Raw genomic sequence first — 19,347 nt, 5'->3', positions numbered from 1 at the left:
GTGGGCATTGTGTTAGCAGTCACATTGATGGTGTGATCAGTTTACACAAAGCATTACAGTAAAAAGCTCCTGCCGATCAACAAACAGCGCTGCTATGATCTTGCAGAGAGCGACAAGACGAGCTTCATTTTATCTTACATCCACGATATGAAACACACACAAACTGTCTGCGAAAAGCAAACACCAGCGGAAAACACAGAGCCTAAACATCCCATTATTTAGCCTTAATCCTTCGTATTACCTGTCTTCGAGTGAAGCGCATCAGGCTGCGTCAGTTCAGCTCTTGTCGGGACCCTGGGGTCTAGACTAGACTTTGATGTGAGCGGTCAGAGAAGACCCTGCTCTGATGGTGCAGTTGTGAGCTATAGGACCCGTGAGAAGGAGCCCAACAGACAGAAACCATGCACTACTTTGTTCAGGATCACAAAAATTGTCGCAAATGAATCCTTAGGGATAAATTGTGATCCGGACTAAAATTAGGAGGGCGCTTCCTGGTTAGGGCTGAGGGGGGATGTTGGGGAAATTGTAGAAGCATTGTATAAGCAGGCGATATTTATGTGTTTATTCATTTTCCATTCCAACCGCATTTTCGCCTGCCCAATAGGGTCAGTGCCGTGCGTTTCAAGTTGCTAAGTACCATCTAAATTGATGGCGGTAAATTCCCCTCTTGCAAATGATTTATACCTGCTTATCACAAATACAATATCTCCGAACATTGCCACTTGTTGTAGAAAGAACTTGAAGTGGATGATTAATTACAGCGTGCATTAATTGAAAATTAATCACAATCTGAAGTGGCGGGCTATTACCTTCTGTTATTGGTGTTCTTGAAGCAGCTCAACTGAAACCGCTCATGTAATGAATTTACCAAACTAATCATAGCATTGTGCCTGACGGATATGTTTCTTTTGGCTCACTTGTGGAGTTTTTTTCCTTCTTTACAAAGGTTTCTTGTGACGCGGGTTATGCGTGAATGCGGTGACATAGCGGTGCCGAGTGGTGATGGCAGTGCAAAGGGGTTGGGGGGTACCTATAAAGCTAAGCAGTTTCGGGCCAGCATTGGGAGAGAAAAAAAAAAAAGGGGCCAGTGAGTGACAGGGTAATTGGTGGGATCCGTGTGGGACCCCGAGCTCTGGTTGTGATGTAAAGGCCAGACGCTGGGAGAGGATGCCAGCTAATCCACCTTTGTGCTGGCCCACGGCACAGCGGCATCCCCGAGGACCGGAAGGAAGGAGCACTGCCATCGCGGCAATCTGATTAGGCTCCGGTCTCACTCTGTCCTCGTGTTTGTAAGCCTCAATGCCTATTCACTGACTTATGTGAACGTGGAGTTGGTGTTTCTAAAAGTTTTGGTCCAACCAAGTGTGTTTTTTGTAACCCGAGTGTAACTGTTCTGGTATTGGGTAATGTGGAGGGAATAATTGCCATCCCCTGTCACCCCTACAACACTTACCTTTACAGAGAGGGATAAACAAACTTTCTACAGAACAACAACATGATATTGAAAGTGTTCCTCTTGTGCAAAAAAAGGTGAGTCTCTAGCTCATTCCTGTGCGGAGTTATGATTTTTTTTTAACTAAATAACCAATATATACTCATTCCAGCCACTAGGGGGCAACTTAAAAAAATAAACAAAGATAATTCCACACGTGTCCAGCAGAGAGCACTGACATAAAAAGCGATCAGGATAAAAACAACACATTATAGCCATGTGGTAAATGAATCTTACCACCAGAGTGTGGAGTGAATGAGTAATGACTACAGTGCACTTTGAGAAACTAGTGACACAGGCACAGTACAAGTGTTACAAAGTATTTTATTTGAATGACAAATTGAAACAAAGTGTGAAGACTTGATTACTATTTTTGGAAAGCACTACAGCTAAACAAATATGTGCCTGGAATCAAGTGTTGGTCTTTTGGATATAGTGGGGATGACTGTGCCAGGCTAGTAATCTCTACTTCACAATTAAATGAGCCCTGCTGCATTTTGCTCTGGGTCATACAATTCTATGTTGTATATTATATCTTCAGAATTCTTTAGGAGTGAAGATATTATTACGCAACAGTGTAACTATACTTGGATCGTGTACTCGCGTAACCGTATTTAAATAGGGAAAACGTGGAAGAGCTTGGTCGCTTCTAACTTCACGCCTGTTTGGCCCCATAGAGGAGAGGAGGTCATCTTTTGGTCTTTTTGTGCGACTGAGTGCACGCACAAAGACCAGACCGGTACACATCAACTCGTCTAAGCTCAGGTAAGAACATATCTCAGTATAGAATGACCGTGGCCAATTCTTTCCTTCTTTAAATGTGTTCAAGCAAAATCCCCCACCCCAAATATTGATTTTCACCCTGGGGCTAACGCAAAACTCTTCTCAATCCGCCGAAAAAAAGAAAAGAAAAAAGCCACATTGGTAGAAAATACAGCGAGTCATTCATCACAATTTAGTTACTTAGCCCCATATTCCACACCTGGGTGCCCAGCCTGCATTCATTTGGCTCTGTTCGCCGTTATGAGTCGCGGTGACACTCCAGAACATTCAGGATGACACATTGGCTCCCCTCGCCATTACACATTCATACATCTTTTTGGAGATGTTGTAGTTGCAGCAGCGCTGGAGCTTCAAAATATTTTTACAGGAATGTTGGAAATGTTAAATCCTCGCATAAAGTTTAAGGCAACGTTTTTCAGTAACAAGTTTAAAGTTTGCATAAAAGAGTGCTTGTAGAGATTTGACTCGAGCATAAAAACACACAATACACAATGAGTTGTGTGTGTGGGGGGGGAGGAATGAGTGACTGCAGCAGCAGAGAAAATGTGTTCTTCCATGGTTTGTTGTCACTTAACACCACGACAACCCACCTTGATGCAAAACAAGTTCACTGTGGAAGAACAATTTATTTGGAAGCCAGAAAGCGCTGAACTGTTGCTACTAAATGTTGTTTTGAAAGCCTGAATCAATTTCATTTTTTTTTTCCTGAACAGCAACAAGAAGTGGTGCATCCGCTGTTTAAATTAAGTCGTAAACAAATAAACAAATAAGTAAAGAAACACCCAAAAATAAGTGGTAGGTAAAATATCTGTCTAATATCCAACATGAGTAAATCCAGGTTAGTACTGTGTGATTTATATGCCTGTGCCATCTCAGTTTATACGTACATAAGCATTTCTTCTGTATCTCTGTATAACAAATTCCAGCGCTTAATTGAACTGCTTGAGTTGGCTGCAGAATCGAGCGTAGGAGGCAAAAAGACCTATTTGAATCCCCTGTTCAAAGTGATGACTCAGGTGCCCTGACTAATAGCATTTAGCTGGCAGTCAGAGCCGAAACAGCGGTATTAGTAAATCATACTGACTCTTTCATTGTCCGTAATGATTTGCCAATTAAGTCTGCAAATGTCATTATTCCAATCAGTCTGTGCCGCTGTACTTTTTATTTGTTGCAATCAGATGAGTACAATCTTGGACTTTGTTCGTGTTTTTTTTTTTAGTCGTGAGTTTCGGGAGTGTTCTTTCAAAGCTAGATAGTTGTTTAGACCCTTTTCACGAAGCCTAAGGCTCTTTCTGTTCTAAACGCATGTCATGGGTCACCATATCCTGTCCCACTATATTCTTTTGGGGGAAACTGAAAATAATGGACAATATTTTACCGCTTGTGTGTTCATATTTGTCTTGAAGCTAACATTAAGTCAATACATAAAAAAGTTTCATAAAAACCTTTAGTGACATGATCCAAATGATTAACAAGATATAATTGGCCTGTTTTTAAGTTTTTTTGTTTTCATTATTATTACTAATTCCTGTGAACCTTTCAAGTCAAACACAGACAGCAGAAACTTGCTGTGTGCCACGTAATCTTTAAATATTGATCTAGCTGCTATTGCCTCCATAGGAATGCAATGGGACAAAGTCATCAGGACAAACATGCTGATAGTGCAGCGGTTAGCCCTCGTGCTCCCTGGATTCGATTCCCACCTGGAAGCGGCCTTGCTATGTGGAGATTACATGCTCTCTCCGTGTCTCAACCTCCCTCCTCCTTTTTACCACTGTCGAGATGATGCCCCTAACACTTCTATATGCACCTTAATTGCTCGCTTTGCCAGGGTCTAAGCGGCAACAGTTTATCTCCTCACCTCTCTCATTATTTGTTCAGTTTACATCTCTTCTGATTTAAATATTATTGCACCATTTGAAATGTGCAAAGGTACAAGTATAAGTAATGGGCGGGAGTAGAGAGATGGGTGCCGGGTGAGTGTTGAGGTGTCAGGCAGCAGTTTGGACACAGAGGATAGAAACACTGGGTTATTTCCAGCCTCTGGTTCAGATAAGATGAACACGGAGCTCTCTGCATATCAGCCAAAGAGCCCCACTGTCCTCCCACACAGTGCAATGGCGTCTACAACAACATAATATGTAGTTAGATGATGGAAAGTGGTCTAATGGAAAGGAGTAAAGAGGTTTTGTTGTTTTGAGGCTTGAAACTTAGTCAGGCCTCGGGGTAAAAAAAAAAAATGGACACAAAAAAAGCCGTGGCAATATTCAGCTCATTGCATTGCGGTAAACAAGACGCTCTCACTCTACGCACCTCTCTCTCTTCTCTCGGTCCTTCATGTTTTGTGATCAAAGTCATTTTATGATCAAAGTCAGTGTTTGTATTTAATTGCGGCTTATTCTTCAACCTGTCAAAATGACGGACTGAACGGCCTTCAAATTTTTCCTTCAACGCTCAAAATATTCGGTAAATGGCGGAGATTTCTCTGTTATTGTATAGTCACAGGACCCTATTTAGTGGGTTGCAAGATTATGAGGCTAGCATTTTTATAATCAATGCTTGAATCAATAGATGTTTGAGGGGGAAAACAAGAAGGTGAAAAATCTAAACTTTCTATAATTACTCCAAAACTACTTCAACAAATGCTGAATTATGAATCTAGTTTTCTACCCAATAAGGATACAAAGACGTGGAGATGAGCAAAGTGGTTCAACAGCCCATAACTGCATAAATAGTGGAGAATTCTAGCATCATGCTACATGCTAATGCTAACAATCTGCTGTGAAAAAAACATCCATATAGAACCGACTCATTTATTTGTGTGTGATAAATATCTTTATATTCCACCAGAAAACATACTTCCTTCCCCCTCGGCTAAGCCACGCCCCCTTGTATGACACTATTGGTATTCCATGTATTTGAGCAGCATCAATCTATACATTTATTCTGTCTTGAAATTATTATTATATGAATATGTTGGTCCATAGACTGTGGAAAAATATGGAGGTAGCATTGCTATTAGTTGCTTGAAGTCAAATAGGAAATGGGAGAAGGCTCTGGCAGTCCCTGGCACCTTTGGACTTTCCATTAAAACCCCTTTGCCCCTATTAGGGTCATTATTGAACACAGGCTTGTCTTCCTTACCTCCACCTGTTTGTCTTAAAGCAGTACAACGTAACTCATGCCCCTAGAGGCCATAAGTGCCACCGCAGGTGTCGTAGCATGTTATGGTTTTTTACTCATTAATTGTCCGTGAGAATATATACTACGCTGACAGAAAAGACAAAGGGATAGAGGGATATTGTACATCCAATTATACAATGGAGATAATTTTTTTTCCACTCAAACTTGGCTGAAAATACTGTTACAGTGGAGCTAGCCCACAGCTAGCTTTGCCCTTAGCCCGTTAGCTTCTTCTTCATGATTCTATTAGTGTGTATTGAGCCTCCGACAGTGCAGGGAAAATTGCAATTGTGGTTTTCTGACCAGAGACACCAGGGGGAGATGAAAGACCCCCCAATCATCCCATCAACACTTGTATTACCCCCAGAGGGACTACGGAAAACATTTATTAAGGTAAACAAGTTACTTAGCATTGCTTAAACAGCATCGTCCTATTTCCCCCCCCGAGCCAGATTGCTAGCATGAACGTGCTACAGCTAGCCTACACCGAAAGCTTTAGGAGGAGCCATCACCAGTTAGTCCATCTCTATTCTACTGTGTATGTTTGGGTTTGGGCCCAGAGACATGTAACTAACGCCTATCCTTCCTTTCATACTGTATTCCTAATCACAGGTATCATATTTGACCACATTCCTTATATGGACCTTTCTAATACCATTCCTAGAGCTGTAAACATTCTTTATGATGCTAGGCTATACCAGCCAATCCCAGTGCATTGCTTAGCCTGTTAACCCATGCCGCAGGTGCTCTCCAAGAGATGGATTAAAGCACAATCGTTGAGGCAGAGTGCTACACAGCCTGGAGTTATGTATTCTGCAGCCGCCCACCTCCTCAGTCTGAGGCCGGCTAACAGCACCTCTCATTCCAGTCATTTCATCCCTCTGTATGGCTCCAGCAGCCCCGTGTCATCAACCTCTTAGAGAGATCAACACAGGCAGCAATTCTTTCAATGAGATTTGTTTGCTTTTTTTTCTTCCTTTATAGTGCAGCATGGTGTTGGTAAGCAATAGCAAAGAACTTTTTTTCTTTTGCAGTTTGCTACTGTCAGTCAGGGTCATGTCATTGAAATATATGACGTATATTTGTATGTATTTATTTGGTCGGGACAGTGCATGTTAATGAACATACATGAGTCTCATGCATGTAAACAAGCCACACCGGATTGTAGCCTCGGGGTAATTTCCATCCGTCGTCCCTCATGCACACTCACATTCATCCTAGCCTATTGTACATGTTTTAGTGGTAGGGGAAACCGGAGAGAGCATGCAAACTCCACACAGAAAGGCCCCGTCCCTGGTGGAAATCGAACCCAGGACCTTCCAGCTGTGAAGCACGAGCAATCACCGCTGTGCTACCATGCTTCATTATGAATCAATAATGATTAATATGCAGTATGTTAAAATAAAGGTTAAAAGTAGCATGTTTTTTTTTTATCACGATGTAGCATAGATTTTTTTAGTGCAATATATCGATATCGATCGGAGATAATCGATATCGTAAGCCATGTATCGCGTATCGAATCGTGAGCTACCCAGAGGTTCCCACCCCTAGTTAACAATCATTCCCAGTGAAGCACACATAAGTAAGAGCTTGATTTTTCATTGTACAACATAACTGTGTTCAGGTGTTAGCCCATGACCTCGCTACGCCAATTCAAAGTTTTCCTTGGCCTGCCTTCTGGGTTTTTCATAAGCAACGACATTGTAACATGGTAAATGCTCAAACAAGTAGATTTAGTGCGATCTAACGTGGAAACAAACTATTCCTCCAGTGCATTTGTTGTTTAATGCGAGTCTAAAAACACAGAAGACGCTTTTGTTTCTTGTAAAGTCTTGACAATGATTAGCAGATGTTGACTCCTTTTAAACAAGCCACTGTGTATGAAACATTCATGGGCTGTCACTTAGTTGCTCCACAGATGGGCTGCCACACACTCGAGCTATATATCTCCAGTGGAATAACCGCCGGCTCTGGCCCTGTGAAGATGTTTGCCGTGTCCGGGTGACTGACTAAATGCAGTGTGGATGTGCGGAGGGCACGAGTCGCACATATGAGAGGTCGGCTGCAGGCCAGGCGTGTGATTGGACGCTGCATGTGTGTGTTTACATGGGCTCGTGCTGTTTCTCTGTCAAACAGCCACTGTCCTCTCTCGGTTTCATGCACACAAGGTCAAATACACCACTGTTCCATCAATCTGCTCTGAGGTGTGAAATAAATATCTCAAGGTATACCAGGAATACAGCGAGGGGTGAAATATGACTGGTATGCAAGTATTTGTATCTGTCATACGTGTTCAAAGGTTCTTTTAAGTACCTGTATTGTGTACGCCTCAAACAAGCTCAAGATGGTGACTGCCTTATTTAAAATCAGTCATCCTGGAGTAACGCGACCTAAGGTGAAGGTAACATCAGCCCATGAGGAGGAGCCATAGAGACACAGGAGACACTGTCTAGGGCTGGGGTACTTGGAAAAGAGATGACAAGCATTAGTGACCCGGTCTGTAGTCGCTGTGACTTGTGTGTGAAAGAAGAGGTGCCTTGGCTGTCTGTTCCCTGGATAAAGCAGAGATTAACATTCTCGGGATGCTAGGAGAAGGTTTGGACCGTGATTCACTGGTTTAAGAAAGAATACGCTGTATGAAAGGTGAAACTGGTTAATAGTGGTATCAGCATGTCCTCCGTGCAGTACTCTCAGTTCTGGTTTTGCGTCTTTTAAATGTCAACATGCAGGGAAGGATTTGGTGAATCAAAAAAAGAAGTTAATGAATATGAGTGTTTGTTAGTGTATTAGTCTTGTGTCTTCCTTGTGACTCTCAGGTGTTGCTTTGAGCCAAACTGGTATAGCCTCTTGACTACCTGCAATTCTAAACCTGAATACCTCCCACCCAATATATACGTCTGAATTAACTCCTTTTGGTATCTACTGAGGAGAGTTAGAGCTATGACACCAAATGTGAAGGGGTGGAAGTTTTGGTAACTTTCTTTTTTTCATCAAGGAAAATGGTGGCCCTCAATGCGAGCACATTTTATGGGAAGAAGGAAAGTAAATGCATGACACTTTTTATGGAGCAAATTGTCCTAACAACACATTAATGCAGTTAAAATATGTCCTACTGTGTATTTTACTATAGTATTTACATTTTTTTAAATGTCCTCTGTGGTGGACATTTGTAGTTATTTCATCCATTTTAATGGAGTAAATAAGAAAATAACGACACCCCCCACATCAGTAGAAACCCCAGTCAAATGAAGCTCTGAGTCACTTTGGTGGTGAACGAAACCTGCATCAAGGTGTCGCAGATCAAGATGCAAGAGCAAAACCTGTGCTCAAAGTGCAAGGCTGTGTTTCCAAGAAGAGGAACTGCCTGTATTGGTTTATTTGGTGGGGGCAGTGCAAGTTAATGAACAAGCCACACCGGATTGTAGCCATGGGCTAATTTCCATCCATCGTCCCTCATGTGCACTCTCAAACACACTGTCACTCATCCTGTGACACCCTATTGTACATGTTTTTAGTGTTAGGGGAAACCGGAGAACCCGGAGGAAACCTACACAGACACGAGGAGAACATGCAGACTCCACACAGAAAGGCTCCGACCAGGTGGGAATTGAACCCGGACCTTCTAGCTGTGAAGCACGAGCGCTAACCACTGTGCTACCCTGCCGTGCCGTGATATGAAGTATCATTCCAACAAAGCAAAAGTGATGATGGCTCGTTCTAATGTTGACCTTTTGGCATTTTCTTTGGGACTAACACGGCTCAGTTTCACACGTATGGCCTTCCAATATCCACTGTAGTGGACACATGATATCTGTCATAAAAAATGTTTTTCAGTCTTCTAAATACCTTACAAAGATTGGGGGCTTTGAAAAAAAAAAGTGATTGGACAGCATTTTTTTTCCTGTTAGTCAAGAGGATAGACCCAAAAGCAGCTTTAACAACTGTTAATTTTTGCATCATTTTGATTGACTCACTAGTTAAATGGACTAAATAACACGACATAATCTTAACTGAGGCTCTTAAGTTTCATGTTGATGCTGCTATTATGGGGATTTTATTGTTGTGAAAAGATTTATTTGTGTGAAAATCGATTTTGTTTGTGTAATATTCGTGTGTGCATGCATATTAAATGTCACGTGTGTAACTTGCTCGTGTTGCAAAATCAGACCAGCAGAAAAAGAGTCTTTACGCACAATGCTTTTGATACATGCAGTCCTGCCTGCAAATCCTGTCAATTGTGCAACCGTGTTTGTGTTTGAAGCCCAGGGGTGAAACCTTTGGGCTTCACTTGCATGAAACGCAGACACAAAACTCACACACACCTTTTGCTAGAATGCACAGACAATATATCTTGTTATGTACTGTACACAGGGACTTATACTGTGTCAAATTTTGTAATAGTATGATACAAGATAATGTTGCTATTGATACCTGTAACCAACACTATCCTCTTCAGATACATAATCTAGAGTACGTGTTCCACCCTTTCACCAGCTGACCCCATGCATGTCAAAACTCCACCAGATGTGAGTTGGCAAACACCCAGAAGGTTTACACATATGGGCGCTTGGTTATATCGGTCAAGAAATATGTCTGATTCAAAGACAGTGTTGTGACATGCAATCCCGCTGTAAAGGAGCTGCTGTGTCTTTCTATTCACCAGCGTTTGTGTGTATTTCTGTGTAAGAATATAGGACGATCACTGTCTGTCTGTTGGCCCTCCCACTCTTTCCTCTGAATTGACAGGGGCCCCGGGGACAAAGGGCCCTTCAGTGGTCGATCTGCTGCATGGCCAGTGGAGCAGCACTTGGAGCAGCCGCGTTTCTTTGTCTATGTCATATCATGGGAGGAGAGGAACATGCTGCCCAAGTGTAAGCACAGAAAGATTTATGGACGGTGTTTGCCGGAATTCTTGGAAAGGAATTTTGTGAAAGTGGGACTTGCAAAACTTTCCATCTAAAGCTGCCCTTATGAAAGATGCATAAATATTTAGGTAAGTAATTTGGAGAAATGTACTCGCGCTTAACACATTTTAGTAAGTAAGGAAGTAGCTCTATGTGGCTCACACAGATATATACAGTACAACATCATCATCATCAAGCTTTATTGCAGAGGTACTATCAAAAAACAAAACAACAACACACATACAGGTTTAGAGCAGAGACTGGTAGCATGTGGCACTGACTTTGTTGTTAGTCAAGCACATAATAATCATATTCTCACAGTTGTTCAGCCGACAAATACATCTGTACATTGAGTTTCTCAAAAGTGCATGAAACGTTGTGATCCCGGCAGAAACAAATAAGTGGTTGCACTACCATTGTGGTCTTTCCAGCAGAATTCTTAAACATTATATGCCACGTTAAGTTTCCGTATGCTCGAACATTTATGCTGTAGGTGGTACAGTGTACAATATGCATTAAACAGTGTCTTTTTCAATACATCTGTACACGCACCAAACCCCCGCACCAGCATGTGATTTTTATTTGCTACTCAAGGTCATTATTCCCACAGAAATTAAATTAAGGACAACTCAAAATCTTGTCATTGCTTGTTCTGCAAATCATTATGACACTCCTGTTTGCATTAAATTGGATGTCATAATCCACACTTGGAACTAGGGCTGAAACAACTAATTAATTAATTAGACAACTAATCGATTACTAAAATAGTTGTCAACTATTTCAGTAATCGATTAATCGTTTTCTTGTAAACACAGGCTAAAATTGAGCAAAAAAGACATAACGATCATGTCTTTTGGATGAAAACCTACTTTGTTTTTTAAAGTGAGGGTCTGCAGTGTTTTGTACAGCGTAAATTTCATAAATATCTGTTTTTGTCTCGTCCAATCAGAAGGCAGAATTAGCACAAAGAGCCTCCTACAAACGTTTACTTTAAGTTTAGTCCATCCACGTGTCCTCAAGCGGTGCCACTTTAGCTTTATGTGATAAAAAAATTGAAAAAAATACAATTTCCATGCATCTTTCACAGCCAAGCGATTAATCGAGTAATCGTAAAAAAATAATCGGTAGATTAATCGATTACCAAAATAATTGTTAGTTGCAGCCCTACTTGGAACGCACATTTAAAGGAATAGGCCACCGTTTTCACATGCTGAGATATGTTCTTACCTTAGCTTAGACAAGTTCATGTGTACCTGTCTGGTCTTCACGCGTGCCCTCAGTCACGTAAACACAGCACAGACGGCGTTAGCATTTAGCCTCTCCTCCTCTCCTCTATAGCTCCAAACCAGGTGAAGATAGATGGTAAGGGGGAACTACTATATTGTCAGATGTAATAATATCAGGAGCACTTCGATAACCGCGCAGGAACTACTCCTGGTATTATCACACCTTACAATATAGTTCCACATTTTATCCGCTTAGAAACTCCACATTGTTTTATTTTGTGTAACTATACTTTATAGTGTAACACTTCACGTAACCATATTTAAATGGAGAAAACGTGGAAGAGCATGGTAGATTCTATCTTCACCTCATTTGGAGCTATAGAAGAAAGGAGGAGAGGCTAAATGCTAACGCCATCTGTGTTGTGTTTTTACGTGACTGAGGGCACACGTGAAGACCAGACAGGTACAAATGAACTCGTCTGAGCTAAGGTAAGAACATATCTCAGTATGTAAAAACGGTGGCCTATTTCCTTTAACATGAGATGATTTACAGGGGTAGATCCAATTATTCAGCCAGTCCTGCACACATGTAACTGTAACAATTCATCCATGTACAAACTAAATAGTACAGGAAAGGATTCCACCTGGTCTCACTCAGTTGGTAAAGGATTCCACCTTTGCTTTGGACGCATCAATTAAGCATACGAGCACAGATGAACACATAGAATAATAATAAAGATTATAATACAATTAAGGATAGTTGGAAGTAAAGTAGTTGGAACACATCATCCGTCCACTTCTTAAACCTGTCAATCCAGAGGCACTGTCCCCAACCGCCACGAGATGCTACAGAGTCGCGTCAGCCAAGAGACAACATCCAAAGACATCAGATACTCAGGGCGTATCTCATCCACTCCGGAGCCCTGCCGGCGAGTAGCCTCATCGCGGGGACTACAGCTTGGGTGATGGACGAGTCCCTTTCCGAGCCCCTCTGTCTCTCCTCCCTCATCGGAAGATCCTCAAAGTATTTTCCTCCACCGTCCGACAATATCCCTAGTCGAGGTCAGAAACTCCCCGCTCGCCCTGCAAAAACACTGCTTCACTAACTGCTGTTATTTACTCCCCAGCCCCACATCAATCGCGTCATCGGTGCTTCCGTGCAAAGATTCATGGGAAAATGTAGTTCGCGCACATTTACTCGTGTTTCTTAGACGTTTGATTTAAATCTTGATGCATGTAAGTGAACAGAGCACAGTGATAGAGTACATGTGTTTATTTTATTATACTCCTCAAATACGGGACTATAAAGTATGATTAATATACAACAATTATTTTCCGACATCAACACAACCACTGTCACACAGCTGTACCACTTCAGAGTGAAAAATTAAGTCTTCCAGCAGGATGACACTAAATCGCATGGCATATATGACATGCTGCTCATGCGTTTGACGTAAATCTGCCGTTATGGTTACTGTGTTGAACATGTAGTGCATAATATCACAGCACACGTCCCATTCATTACACCCCCACACTCCACCGTTGGTTTATCGCTATAAATCGGCATGTTGCTGTGGTTTACTGTATATTTCCGTGGGTGGTGGGATGACACAGGCCGTCAGACTGTAAAGCGCAGTATGAGGAGCCCGGGGAGACGCTTCCCTCCGTGACCCGGGCCCGCCATAAATCTCCTAATTCTCTCATTCCAGTGTCAAACGGCACAGCGCTCTCATGTGCTGGAAATTCCCCCAAGTGCTCGAGTGCACATTCTACAGTAGCAGTTGGTACGCACTGACAGGCGCATTAGGTAATCGGAGTGACCTCTGCTGGCCCCCATAGGCGATAATGGGTCTCAGTGCAACCTAATTAAACAGGGACGTATGTGTAAGTACAGCAAAGATTATGCCAGTTGCTATGACAGTGTGGGGGAAGATTCAGAACATCTGCACCTATTGTCTCAACTCACTGCAGACAGATGGGAAATATAGATCCAGAAATGGACCTGGCATAGTCCTTCAGTTTCTTTTTCTTTACTTATTTTAGACAGTTATTTCTTGGAGTGGCTACAGTAGTTGTGAGGTGACACCCACTTTGGCACTACAAAGGACTTCAATATTAGAAGATGCTTTAGCTCAGGCGTCTCAGACATGCGGCCCGGGGGCCAAATGCGGCCCGCAAGGTATTTTTTTGTGGCCCGCCGGTAAATTGCATTGAACACATTAGAACTACATTTCCCATGAGGCACCGCATGTTAGCGCCAATGCCGCTCTTCACTCCAAGGACTAGCATAGCGGACCGTGTGGACGTGAGAATGACAACATCAGACAGAGCAGGGAGATGCGGCGCTTCTGCAAACGACTTATCAACTTTTTCCAACAAAGACACGGACTAAAAGCATCGGACTGAGAGAGAGGAGCTTCTGAAACAGGTGGGAGACTGTCAGAACGCGAGGGAGAAACTTTAGTTGTTCAATTGACATGTGCAAGAAAAGTTACAGCAGCAGCATGACAAAAAGCACCTTTACCATCTTTACCTTTATGACTCTGCAAAGTGAACACTTTGTATTAGTGTTTAAAAGCGTCACAGCAGTAAAGTGAGGAGCCTTTTCTCTCCATCTCTCTCTCAGAGCAACATTGTGTGCTCACAAGAAGCACATCATGCTAAATCATTTAAGCTTTATTAAGGACACATGTGCGACCACATGATCCATAGTTAAATTAAAAATAGAGAATATAGAAATGTATAAAAAATACTGCAAATAATTACAGCAACATCCATCCATCCATCCATCCATCCATCCATCCATCCATCCATCCATCCATTTTCTCCACATTGGTGTGTCCTGAGATCAGCCCAGTCTGTATAATGGCATTTACACATTCATTATATTTATTTGACAGGGTAATTGTAAATAAACACAGTACAAAACAAGTTTGTTGCTGATTTTCAACTCCAGTCCTTGGTTGGGCCTTTCTACAATGACATATGTAGTACATTTTGCATTTCTTTCTAAATAGGCACAGACAGAGACTGGACCTGACTCCTGACTCACTGATGCCCTGAACCAAAATGAGATTTATTACAAAAACACTAACTGCCTGAGTCTTAGCTTAAAAATGCTTAAAAAGAAGCTTAAAAATGTGCAGATAGGTAATGTACTGTTTATTTTAAGATATATTATAGCAAACAATAAAAAGTTGCTAAATCATAATTGGCTTAATAAAAAAGGCTAAATCTGATGCGGGCCCCGACCAACACCGAGTTTGCATTTTTGGCCCCTGCTCCAAATGAGTTGGAGACTCCTGCTTTAGCTCTTTTCTCCCAAGATTGCTCGAGGGGTTTTCGACCAACCCCACAAATTAAAACCAAAGCAATCACTTCCAAATTTGTCAGCTAGTCACATATTCAGATAAGTCATTTTAAGACACACACCTGGGTCAACAGCGGCCGCCCCGTTCCAGCCTCACCTCCGAAACATGTCCGCACCGGTGATCCTTTGTGTTGTCTAAATCCTCTTTTGTGTTGGAGCACTTAGGGCAATTAGTCCTGGAAGATCACAGGCCAGAAAAGTGCCAAAGCAGCTGACAAACAGCCAAAAAGATACCTCAAAGCAGCACTTAAACACATTCAGTAACTGCCTATTAAAACCCTTGAAAGCCGAGTGGGCGTCTTCACAACGTATGGCAACAAAAGGACAGGAAATGAGAGCAAAAAAGGCAGACGACACAGCAAATTGGGAATGACATCCTCGCTCTCATGTTTCCACAAGATTTGCTGTTTTAATATAGGCTTGTTTAATTTCAGGGGGCAAAGACGGATAGCGCCGTGCAACATGTGGCCCTAATGCATTCGCTTGGGCAGCCGTATACCTGTTCACAGTAATCACCATCACCGCTCTCTGTATATGCTTTATTTGGTCTAGTATTTGATCAGGGATATTTCACGTTGTGGCCTCTTGAGATTCCAGCCAACTTCCTTTCGCTTGTCTGCTCCGTTTATTAGGCTGATTCATAGGGACCTGCGCGCTGATTTAGCATTCACTTCACCTTGAAAGCTTTTTTTATTGTTGTAACGTTAACCCCCGCAAGAACATACTAAATCCCGATGTAGGCGGCTAATGCACAGACGCGCTCGGCTGTAAAAAAAAAAGGAGTCCTGCGGTTTTCAATATGAGAACACGATTTAAGGACGGCAGAGACAAAGATGTTTTAAGCTATCAAAACACAAATACGCCCCGGTTATGAATGTGCGCACACCTACCAGATGCCCCGAAGTAAAAGATAGGCTGAGGCTTCTGAAGGTTTAAGGGATTTAAGCATGTGCCTAATAAACATGTTTTACAGAGAGAGGATTAACTCTTTTCTGTTCTGCTTTAAAAGGAGAGAGACGGCACCGCCTATACAGTAATTGCAAGTGATAGGCACTCGATCACGCCCATACGTTTTGGACGCTAGAACGTGGTAATTAAAGTGTCTGAAATAGAATGCGTCAATACTTTGTGTAAAACAGATTAAAAGACTTTTGGCCCAAGGCGTTATAGTACACCAGCTGAGCTTAAGAGGAATCCCATTTCAAGAAGAGTTGTCTAGCTGCATTGAAGTGCGAATGACAAGCTAAAGTAAAGGTCATCGCTGTCTCTGCAAGTTTAACTACAAACAAAATATATACAGTATCTTTATCGATCCCCTCCTGGAACCGCCACCTTAACGTGGTGGAGGGGTTTGAGCACCTGAATGATCCTGGGAGCTCTGTTGTCGGGTCTTCGTGGCCCTGTAGGGTCTCCCGGGGCAAACAGGTCCTTGGTGACGGGTCAGACAAAGAGCGGTTCAGAAGCCCCTTATGAGAGACCAACAGGCCCGGTTAATCGTGAGGCCGTCCTTCTGTGGACCCACCACCTGCAAGAGGAGCCATAGGGGCAGGTGCAATGTGGTTTGGGCAAGTCCAACAGCTGCCCCCACAACCCGGGAACGGAAAAGTAGAAGAAGATGGATGGATGGATGGATGGATGGATGGATGGATGGATGGATGGATCTTTATCAATATATAATCTAATCCATAGTAGCGTAAAAGACCAAAAGGAAAGACGGAAAAAAAAGCTCTCGACAAGGCTGCAACGAGAACGTCGCACTCTCGACTGCAATCACTTCTTGAGGCCCGCGGGTGGCTTGACAAAGACATTTTTGGTTGAAAGGGCACTGAGGGTGAATAAATTTAGCAAAGAAGCTCATAGCGTGGGATTTGTAGAACCACTGACTGGATGGAAGTCAGGATTTGGTGTAAAGAATACTCCGTTGGTGGGGGGCGCGGTTGTGTTCGAGAGACCTAGCACCTCAGGGCGCCTGTCTCCAGAAAGCAGCTGATCCCGCAGAGTTTAATCCGCAGAATCACGTGAGGAAAATCCATCATCTCTCCCGAAAAGGCGCTGGGGATGAGCGCGCTATCATCCAGCTTGAGCAACTCGAAGTGTCAGTGAAACGCTGCCGGCGTTGGTGAAAAAAAAAAAAAAAATGAACCCAGAAATCACCCGACCATCCAAGATCAAGATCGCTGCTTTCAATTGGTCTGAGATGAAGCTGTTTTAGGTTTGTGAGATCGACAAATACTTCCATTGTTTGCACTCTTTTAGAAATGTTTGAACAACTAATATGACTAAAATGCACCGCTGAACTATAAAGTAGCCCAGCCCGGCGCGTCCATTGTGTACCCTAATAGCCAAAGTCGCTCAGACAGACTTGACTTCGTCTAACAGGAGAAACTTATTTACGCTGCCTCTGGCCGTAACCGTGAATCATTGTAGTGGCTTGAGAGACTTCCCATCAAAGCGCCCCGAGATTAACGATTAGGTTAATAAATAAACACGGGCAAACAGTAGTGCGTTTTACAGCTGCACTCCCACACAGGTGCACTCAGCCGCGCTCTCCAGGTGCAGCGCAGTCCTCTGAACACAGCCGAGCAGGTAATCCACGACATGTCAAAACATCTATCACTGTGGGCTAAACCGGGAACAATGTATTCTTTCTGTAATGCATCAGGACCAAACTACAGCTGCCGGCTGTTTAAAGATGCAAAGGGAAAGTTCTTATAGAGAGGTGTGCATTGTGGCAGAGTGGTTTGCCTTTTAGTATGGAAGGCCAGTTCGTTAGCTGCGACATTTAGCTTTGTTTAGCTGTGTTTAGCGCTCACTGTTAAAGAGAAGATGTTACAAATGATATGAAGAGGAATTTGAAGGGAAAAAGTTTGATAGGGATAAAGTAGAGTGGTGTTTGGTTGTATGGTTTAGCCTTTTGCCAAGAAGGTTTCAGGTTCCAGTATCAAGCTGCTATTAAAGTGAGACATTGTAGCTGAATAGGGAAGATTTTTAAATTTAAAGATATCATTTGAAACTTTTGCTGTAGATTTCTGGCATAAATATGAGAAAAAATGTATTGCAAGTTTTCAGTCATTTTATGTTTTGTATGTTATATGCCTAAAATGCGGTTTATTTTGTTGACATACTAGTTACAAAGACTTTTTCAGTTTGAATGCAGTTTATGGAGTGTAAAAATTAGATATTTAAAAAAAAAGATTTTTGAACCTTTTTTGTCAGAGGATTTTTATAAATATCTAATTCCTAGCTTGATTTATTGAGTTTTGATTAAAAAAAGAGGCAGGAATTTCATTGTTCTGTCCAATGCTGGATAATCTGAAGTCTGTAGGTGCCACTTGCGTGAAGATGTTGGCGCTACAATGTGAGAAAATGCATTTTGAGAAAATGGCCCTTGAAATTACTATTTTAAATCTATGGAGAAACATTGAATCAGTGCAATATTTAAACATGTTATTGTGGTGAATAGGAAGAAGAAGAAGAAGTCCTTTCCGTAGTCCCTCTGGGGGTAATACAAGTGTTGATGGGATGCTTGGGGGTCTTTCATCTCCCCCTGGTGTCTCTCGCCAGAAAACCACCCTCGCAACTTTCCCTGCACCGACCCAGAGGCGCAATACACACTAATGGAGTCATGAAGAAGAAGCTAGCAGACTAATTTTAGCAGTATTTACAGCCTTTGAGTGAAAAAAATATCTCTGTTGTGACAAAATGTACAATATCCCTCTCTCCCTTTGTCTTTTCTGTCAGCGTAGTATTTACTCTCACAGACAATTAATGAGTAAAAAAAGAAACGCAACATGCTACGACACCTGCAGTGGTGCTTATGGCCTCTAGGGCTATGAGTTCAGTTTTACCCCGGAGAACTGATGTTAGTTCATTTGTATCAGATGCAACCTTGCGATTGAATGACGCAAGATCCTATACCAACGATTGTTCACAGTTGCCGAAATAGTCTCCAGCTTCCTGCAAACCCATTCTATGGCTGACTGACATGTTGCCACTCGACTCTACTTTTCGTTTGGTGGTTTTGCCTTGACCCTCCTCGCGTTCAAGAGCTCCTGTCAAGCATAGGAAATGTCAGATCAGTCAGGTTGCGGGAGACCTGTCTTTCGTTTTCAATACAAAAAGCTACAAAATATATAACTTTTTTTTCTTTCTCGTGACTTGCGCTGGAAGGGTTTATCATTCCTCTTTTGATCTAATAAAAAAAATGTTACCGCCAACCGAGAGGAGATAGTTCTTGTGTCTGTCAAGAATAATGGTTTTCAATCTTGGGTCCTCATGCATGTCCGTTTGGAACATTGATGGATTACGTGACTCCGTTAATCATGGCCGTCGTCCTCCGCACGCGCCCGATTGCGAACAACTCGGAAGCCTGACGATCATTTATAATTC

Source organism: Gobius niger, assembly GCF_951799975.1.
Source record: "Gobius niger genome assembly, chromosome: 17".
Classification (NCBI taxonomy): Eukaryota; Metazoa; Chordata; class Actinopteri; order Gobiiformes; family Gobiidae; genus Gobius; species Gobius niger.
Note: the sequence above shows the minus strand (reverse complement) of the source record.